Below are 9,669 nucleotides of genomic sequence, written 5' to 3'. Positions count from 1 at the left end.
AAAGGAATGAACTGATTTTTATTTTTTAAAATAATTTTTTATTATGTTAGTCACCATACAGTAAGGAGTGAACTGATTTTTATAACGTATTTTGTTCTCTCCAAATAAAGTCTGTAGCTGCTCAGAACCTGTTTTTGGTTCCTTATGGCTGAAATGAGCTCAGTGATGTTCGTTGTGCACTATTCTGGGGCAGCCTGCCCTCCTAGCCCTGAGCGCCTTGTTCCAGAAGGTGCCTTACAGGTAGAGCTGAAGAGAGCTGGTATCCGCTCTGACGAATGACTGCCTGTGGCAATGAGGATGACCTTTACCTCAGAGAACACCATTCTCTGGTTTACTCATTCCACAGCTGTGTAGGGCCATCGCTGTGTTTGGGGCCAGGGCCGAGGCAGGTGAAAAGTCACGGCAGAATTGGAAATTAGCAACTTGTCCTCCAGGAAATCTGCTCCCACAACGAGCCTCGCTGCTGGGTCCCATCCCACTATCTGCCCTCTCTCCGGCTCCGGCCTAGTCCTGAAGCCAGCCAGGAGGGAGAGGGGCAGCTTGGAGAGGGACAAGGAGGGGCCTAGGGTGTATGGATGGTCCTGAGACAGTTGGCTTATACTCATATCCTCGAGAGTGGACTCTGGGGTGTGTCCCCAGTCCGAGGTGACTGACAGTGTCTGGGAGTAAAAGCCGCCTTTTTCTCCAGGCAGCTGCTGTGGACGGCAGAGCTGATGAAAATCTCTGTGCCCTGCGCTTTACCACGTTGGAATGTGTGGTAATCAGGCCCTGGATGCCTACGTCTCCTTGCTCTGTTGGGAGATGTTGCTCAGCTCTGGATAGCCATTCTAGGTCCTGATTGTGGCCCTTGTCCTCTCTGGGGATACCCTTCTAATTCCTACATCAGACGCTAGGGTACGGGGCCCTGGCCCCATTCCTAGCCAGGCCCCAAGGCTCTCCCACCCAGTCTCCTCTGCACCTCCCACTTCTTGCCCACCAAGCAGGAGGTGGGGGGGTGTCCTGGGGAAGAACTGGGTGCCCAAGTAGCTCATGGCCTTAGAGTCAGGAGCCACTGCCCTGAAGCATAGTGTGTGCAGGTGTGTGGAGCCTGGATGCCAGCCCCCCACCTTAGCTGTGCTCCCTCCGCCAGGTCTAGACACATCTCAGGGTGATGCCTGGAATGTGGCCACAGAGGAACTTTGTCCAGTGGTTCATCATCTACGTACTGAGCTTCAAGTAAATCCAGTCCCTGCCTTAACGGAGCCTATATTCCTGCACAGGGAGATGAGCAGTAAACCAACTGCCTGTTAAGTCAGAGGGTGATCACTGCTCCAGAGAACGGGGCATGTCATGGGGAATACTGGCAATGCGATTTTTAGAACACTTGTTACTGAACTAGAGTTGACACACAATGTTCTATTCATTTCTGGTGTAAAATAGATTCCACAATTCCAGCCATTATGCAGTGTTCAGCATAAGTTCAGTTGCCACCTGTCACTATAAAACATCGTTACGGTATTGTTGACTGTATTCCTAGGCAGTATATCACTGTGTGACTGACTTGCTTTGGAACTGGAAGTATGTACCTCTTGCCCCTTCCCCTATTTTGCTAATCCTACCATAACACCCCCAGCCTGGCAATCGTGGTTTGTTCTCGGTGTTTATAAGTCTGTTTGTGTTGGTTCGTTATTTACATCCCACATACAAGTGATATCCTCTGGCATTTGTCTATTTCTGGATGACGAATTTCACTAGCCTAGTACCCTGGAGGTCCGTGCATGTTGTCAACAAAAGCAAGAACTTAACCTTCTTTACAGGTGACTAATGTTCCATGACACATTCACCAATGTTTTTGACCATTTATTGGTAGTCACAGGTTGCTTCCCTAATTGGTTAACGTAAATAATGCAATAAACATATAGGGATGTACATGATTTTGAATTAGTATTTTTATTGAGTTTGGTAAATACACAGTAAAATTACTGGATGGTATGGGATTTCCATTTTTAATTTTTGAAGGGACTCCATACTGTTTTCCATGGTGTCTGCCCCACCTGACGTTCCCATCCACTGCTCACAAGGATTCCGTTTTCTTCACCTTCTGGCCAACACTTGTGAATTTCCGACTTTTTGATATCAGCCATTCTGACGGGGAAAGTGATATCTCGTACTTTTCAATTGCGTTTCCCCGATGATGAGTGATGCTGAGCATCTTTGCACATGTCTCTTGGCCATCTGCATGTCTTCTTTAGAAAATGTTTGGATCCTCTGCCTGATGTTCCACTGGATCATTGGTTGGTTGGTTGGTACTGAATCGTATTAGTTCTTGATAGATATTTCAGATACAGGCCCTCATGGGATATATGATTGGCAAACATCTCCCATTCAGTAGTTGCCTTTCACTGAGTTGATGGTTTCCTTCACTGTGCAAAAGCTTTTTATTTTGGTATGGTCCTTATCATTTATTTTTGCTTTAGAAATTTTTTTTTCCCCCAAGGAGACATGTCTAGGAAAATGTTGCTGGGCTGATGTCCAAGAGATCACCGCCTATGTCTTGTAGGAGTTTTATGGTTTCAGGTCTGACATTTAGGTCTTTAATCCATGGTGAGTTTATTGTTGTGTATGGTGTAAGAGCGTTTCCTCCTTTTGTGGGTGGCTGTCCAGTTTCCCCAACACCATTTATTGAAGAGCCTGTCTTTTCCCTGTTGTATGTTCTCCCTTCCTTTGTCATAGGTTAATTGACCATGAGTGTGGGTTTAATTCTGGGCTCCGGTTCTGTTCCATTGACATATAACTCTCTTTTTGTGCCAGTACCATACTTTTTTTTGACTATGATAGCTTTGCAGTAAACCTTGAAATCTGGGACTGTGACATGTCCAGCTTTGTTGTTCTGTCTCCAGGTTGGTTTGGCTGTCTGGGGTCTCTTGTGGTTCCGTAGACATTTTAGAATTACTTCTGTAAAGAATGCTGCTGGTGTTTTGATACAGACGACTTGGAATATGTAGGTAACTGTTGGTATGATGGACCTTGGAATGATATCCTTCCGTTCTGTGAGCGTGGAATATCTCTCCATTTGTTTGTGTCCTCTTCAGTTTCCTTTGTGTGTGTTTCATAGATTTCAGAGTACAGGTCTTTCACCTTCTTGGTTGAGTTGATACCTAGGTATTTGATTCTCTTTGGTGCAATGGACCTGGAATCGTTTCCTTCATTTGTCTTTCTGCTTCCTGGTGATTAGTGTATAGAAACACAAGAGATTTCTGTGTGTGAATCTTGCATCCTGCCACTTTCTTGAATTTACATCTTCTAATGGTTCTTTTGGGGGAGTCCTTAGGGTTTTCTAGGTATAGTATCCTGTCATCTGCAAAAAGTGACAGTTTTCTTCCTCAGCATTCTGGATGCCTTTTATTTCTTCTCCTTGTAGGATTGCTGTGGCTAAGACTTGTGGTACTAACTTGGATCAAAATGGTGGAAGTAAACATTGTCCTCTTTTTCTTGATTTTTTTTTTTTTCACCATTGGGTATGATGCCAGCTGTGTGTTTTGTCACTCATGGCTTTTATTATTGCTGAGGTGTGTTCTCTGGAAATCCACTTTATTGCGTTATCGTGATAAACTCACGTGGAGTGTTGACATTGCTCTTTTGCATCTATTGAGATATTTGCTTTATTATTCTTCATTTTGTTAATGTGGTATACTGTTGATTTTCTAATATCATCCTTGTATTTCTTGGAATAAATATGAATTGTTTGTGTTGAATGATTATTTTAATATATTTCTGACTGTAGTTTGCTACTATTTTATGGAGGTACTTCATGTTTATCTGGCTTATTTGCCTATAGTTTCTTTTATTGTAATGACGTGGTTTTGGTTTTGGGTAATTTTTCTTTTTAAGGATGTGTTTGGAATATTTTTTTATTTTTTGGAATAGCTCGAGAATAGAAAATAATGCTCCTTGAATTCTCATTGCATTAACTTTTTAACCCATGTGTCCCTGGACTTTTATTTGTTGAGTTTTTTTGATTACCTATTCAATTTCATTATTAATTTTTCTGTTCAGATTTTCCATTTATTTTTTGGAAGGTATTATTTTTATAATCATTTGTTTCCTCTTTGTTACTGGATATTTTGGCATATATATATGTAGTCTCTTCTAATGGTTTGTATTTCTGTGGTGTCAAGTATTTTGCTCTTTCATTTCTGATTTTGTTGATTTTTGTCCTTTTTTTTTTCATGAATCTGGCTTAAAGTTTATCAGTCTATTTACCTTTTCAAATATCCAGCTTTGGTTTCATTGATTTTTTTTTTCCTTTTGTTTCTTTAGTTTCTTCTTTCATTATTTCAACTCTGATCTTTATTTTAGTTTTTCTACTAATGTGGTTTATTCTTTTTCTAGTTCATTTAGTTGTAATTTTTTTTGCAATTTTGGTTTCTTGATGTGTACTTGTATTGTTTTCAGTTTCCCTCTTGGAACTTCTTTTGGTGTGACTGCATAATTTGGGGCTATTCTTTTTTTATTTTTATTTGTTTTTATGTGTTTTTGATTTCTGATGAATTTTTCAATGTCCTTTTGGTTGCTGAACAGCTTGTCATTTGCCCTTGACATGTTTGGTTTTTATTTTTTTCCTTGTAATTGACTACTAGCTTCATACTTGAGATTTGAAAAGACTTATGCTACGGTTTCAGGCTATTTATTGAGGCTTGTTTTATGGCCTCACATGTGATCTGTCTTAGACAATGTTTCATGGGTACTTGAAAAGAATGTGTATTCTGTTTGGTGTTTTGATAGAATATTCTGTACATATCTCTTAATTCCATCTTATCCTAATGTGTCATTCAGAGATACTGTTTTTTTTTTAATTTTAGTATTTAATTCAGTGGCCCAGATATTATGTCATGTCATTATACAATCAAGACAAATGTATCAATTTAAAAATCTTCCCATATTCTATTTGAGTCTATTTTCGAACTTTCTAACCCTATTCCATGAATCTATGTGTGGACTCTCTCAACAGTACCACTAGATTATTGTAGATTTATACTATTTCTTGAAGTGATTAATTATCAAACATTCCAAAGAAAAGTTAATGTGAAAAAACAAAGTTAAAAGAAATTCCAAAACTGTAGTATCTTTTCTCTTGTGAGTTAAATTTTAGAAAATGTGGGCAGTGTGGTCACACGTACCTTTAAACACCACTGTGACACTGTTTAGTACACATTGAAGTTTCGTATCATATATGTCAATCTTGAATTGTTGGTGTTTTTTAAATTCTAGTATAGTTACCATACAGCATTTTATTAGGTTCAGGTGTACAACATAGTGACTCAGCACTTCGACACATCACCTGGTGCTCATCACGGTGTCCTCCTTCATCCCCATCACCTGTTCCCCCAACCCCCACTCACCTCCCCTCTGAAGACCAGCAGTGTGTTCTTTAGAGTTAAGAGTCTCTTAGTTTGCCTCTTTCTCTTTTTTTTCCCCCTTTGCTCATTTGTTTTATTACATTCCACACATGAGTGAAATCATATGGTATTTGTCTTTCTCTGACTTATTTTGCTTCACATAAATACTAACATTATGGTCTCTAGCTCCATCCAAGATTTCATTCTTCTGGCTGAATAATATTCGTGTGTGTGTGTGTGTGTGTGTGTGTGTGTGTACGCTTACCACATCTTCTTTATTTATCTGTCAAGGGACACTTAGGCTGCTTTCATGGTTCGGCTATTGTAATGATGCTGCAATAGACACAGGGGCGCATGTATCTCTTTGAAATAGTGTTTTAGTATTTGGGGGGTAAATACCCTGTAGTATGAGTGCTGGGTCTTAGGGTAAGTCTATTAACTTTTTGAGGAACCACCATACTGTGTTCCGGAGGGGCTGCATCAGTTTGCATTCCCACCAACAGTGCAAGTGGGTTCCTTTTTCTCCACATCCTTGCTAACACTTCTTCCTTCCTGTGTTACTGATTTTAGCCGTTCTGACAGGTGTGAGGCAATACCTCATTGTGGTTCTGATTTGCATTTCCCTGATGATGAGTGATGCTGAGCATCTCTTCATGTGTCTGTTGGCCATCTGCATGTCTTTTTTTGAGAAAGCTCTGTTCATGTCTTCTGCCCACTTTGAAATTGAATTACTTGTTTTTTGGGTGTTGAGTTGTGTAAGTTCTTCGTATATTTTGAATACTAAGCCTCTATCAGACATATCATTTGCAAATATCTTCTCCCACTCCATAGGTTGTCTTTAGTTTTGTTGGTTGTTTCCTTTGCTGTGCAGAAGATTTTATTTTGATGTAGTCCCAAAAGTTTATTTTTGCTTTTATTTCCCTTGCTTCAGGAGCCAAATCTGGGAAAATGTTGCTATGGCCGATGTCAGAGACATTAGTGCCTGAGCTCTGTTCTAGGATTTTTATGGTCTCAGGTCTCACATTTAGGACTTCAATACATTTTGAGTTTATTTTTGTGTATGGTATAATAAAGTGGTCCAGTTTCATTCTTTTGTAGGTAGCTGTCCAGTTTTTCCAACACCATTTATTGAAAAAGTGACTTTTTTCCATTGGATATTCTTTCCTTCTTTGTTGAAGGTTAATTGGTCATATAATTGTGGGTTTATTTCTGGATTTTCGCCCCCGTTCCATTGACCTAATGGGTCTCTTAGTGCCAACATGATACTGTTTCTATTACTACAGTTTTGCAATATATCTCAAAGTCTAGAATTGTGATACTTCCAGCTTTGCTATTCTTTTTCAAAAGTGCTTTGTCCATTTGTTGTCTTTTGTGGTTCCATATAAATTTTAGGGTTGTAGGTTCTAGTTTATGAAAAATGCTGTTGGTGCTTTGTTCAGGATTACATTAAATGTGTTGATTGCTTTGGGTAGTATAGACATTTTAACAATATTTGTTCTCCCAATGTGTGAGCATGGAATATCTTTCCATTTGTTTGTGTCATCTTCAGTTTCCTTCATCAGTGTTTATAGTTTTCAGAGTACAGGTCTTTCACCTCCTTGGTTAAATTTATTCCTAGATATTTTATTCTTTTTGGTGTAATCATAAATGGCATTGTTTTCTTAATTTCCCTTTCTGTTGCTTCATTATTAGTGTATAAATATGCAACAGATTTCTGCATATTGATTTTGTATCCTGTGACTTTACTGAATTCATTTATCAGTTCTAGTAGCTTTTTGGTGGAGTCTTTAGGGTTTCCTATACTTGCACCATATCATTTGCAAATAATGGCAGTTTTACTTCTTCTTTATACCAATTTGGATGCCTTCTATTTCTTTTTCTTGTGTGATTTTTGTGGCTAGGACTTCCAGTACTAGGTTGAATTAAAGTGGTGAGAGCCAATATCCTCGTCTTGTTCCTAACCTTTGGAGAAAGCTCTGTTTCTCCCCATTGAATATAATGTTAACCGTGGGTTTTTCCTATATGGGCTGTATTATTTGAGGTATATTCCCTCTAAACCTACTTTGTTGAGGGCATTTTATCATGAATGAATGCTGTTCTTTGTCAAATGCTTTTTTGGCGTCTATTAATATGATCATATGGTTTTTATTCTTTGTCTTATTGGTGTGATGTATCACATTGCTTGGCAAATACTGAACCACCCTTGAATCCCAGGAATAAGTCCCACTTGATATTGGTGAACGATTTTTTAAAATGCATTGTTGGATTCAGTTTGCTAGTATTTTGTACAGGATTTTTGTGTCTATGTTCATTGAAGATATTGGCCTGTAGTTCTCTCCCTCTCTCTTTTTGTGGTATTTTTTAACTGGCTTTGGTATCCGGGTGATACAGGTCCCATAGAATGGATTTGGAATTTTTCCTTATATATATTTCAGAATAGTTTGAGAAGAATAGGTATTAACTCTTTGAATGTTTGGTAGAATTTGCCTATGAAGCTTTCTGGTCCTGGACTGTTGTTCACTGGAAGTTATTTTATTACTGATTCAATCTTGTTGGTGTTAATCTGTCTGTTCAAATTCTCTATTTCTTCCTGGTTCAGTTTTGGTAGGTTATGTTTCTAGGAATGTATCCATTTCTTCTTGGTTGTCTAATTTGTTGGTATCTAGTTTTTCATAATATTCTCTGAAATTTGTATTTCTGTGGTTATTCTCTTTCATTTGTGAATTTGAGTCCTTTTTCTCTCTGATGAGTCTCGCTAGTAGTTTATCAATTTTATTGATATTTTCCAAGAACCAGCTCCTGGTTTCATTGACCTGTTCTATTGTTTTTTAGTTTCTATGTCACTTATTTCTGCTCTAGTCTTTATCATTTCCTTCCTTCTACTAGTTTTAGGTTTTGTTTGTTGTTCTTTTCCTAGTTCTTTTAGGTATAAGGTTAGGTTGTTTGAGATTTTTCCTGCTTCTTGAGGTAGGTCTGCATTCATATACACTTCCCTCTTAGAACTCGTTTTGCTGTATCACAAAGGTTTTGGACCATTGTGTTTTCATTTTTGTTTCTTTCCATGTACTTTTTTATTTCTTCTTTGATTTCTTGGTTGACCTATTCATTATTTAGCAGCATGTTATTTAGCCTCCATGTATTTGTGGTCTTTCTAGATTTTTTTTTTCTTGTGGTTGATTTTATTTCATAACATTTTTTTTATTAGTCACAATACAGTACATCCCTAGTTTTTGATATAAAGTTCCATGAATCATTACTTGCGTATAACACCCAGTGCACCATGCAATACGTGCCCTCCTTAATACCCATCACCAGCCTATCCCATTCCCCACTGAAGCCCTCAGTTTGTTTCCCAGAGTCCATAGTCTCTCATGGTTCATTCCCCCTTCTGTTTACCCCCCCCCCTTCTTCTTCCCTTTCTTCTCCTACCGGTCTTCCTACTTCTTATGTTCCATAGATGAGTGAAACCATATGAAAATTGCCTTTCTCTGCTTGACTTATTTCGCTTAGCATAATCTCCTCCAGTCCTGTCCGTGTTGCAGCAAATGTTGAGAAATCGTTCTTTTTGATGGCTGAGTAATATTCCATTGTATATATGGACCACAGCTTCTTAATCCAGTCATCTGCTGAAGGGCATCTCAACTCCTTCCACAATTTAGCTATTGTGGACAATGCTGCTATGAACATTGGGATGCATATAGCCCTTCTCTTCACTACGTCTGTATCTTTGGGGTAAACGCCCAGTAGTGCAATTGCTGGATCATAGGGTAGCTCAATTTTTAACTTTTTAAGGGACCTCCACACTGTTTTCCAGAGTGGCTGTACCAACTTGCATTCCCACCAACAATGTAGGAGGGATCCCCTTTCTCCACATCCTCTCCAAAATTTGTTGTTTCCTGCCTTGTCCATTTTTGCCATTCTAACTGGCGTAAGGTGGTATCTCAGTGTGGTTTTGATTTGAATTTCCCTGATGGCTAATGATTTTGAACATTTTTTCATGTGTCTGTTAGCCATTTGTATGTCTTCATTGGAAAAGTGTCTGTTCATATCTTCTGCCCATTTTATGATTTGTTTATTTCTTGTGTATTGAGTTTGAGAAGTTCTTTGTAGATCTTGGATACCAGTCTTTTATCTGTAGTGTCTTTTGCAAATATCTTTTCCCGTTCTGTGGACTGCCTCTTAGTTTTTTTGACTGTTTCCTTGGCTGTGCAGAAGGTTTTTATCTTGATGAAGTCTCACAAGTTCATTTCTTCTTTTGTTTCTCTTGCCTTTGGAGATGTGTCATGAAAAA

This window comes from Ailuropoda melanoleuca, chromosome 8 (assembly GCF_002007445.2).
Source record: "Ailuropoda melanoleuca isolate Jingjing chromosome 8, ASM200744v2, whole genome shotgun sequence".
Classification (NCBI taxonomy): Eukaryota; Metazoa; Chordata; class Mammalia; order Carnivora; family Ursidae; genus Ailuropoda; species Ailuropoda melanoleuca.
Note: the sequence above shows the minus strand (reverse complement) of the source record.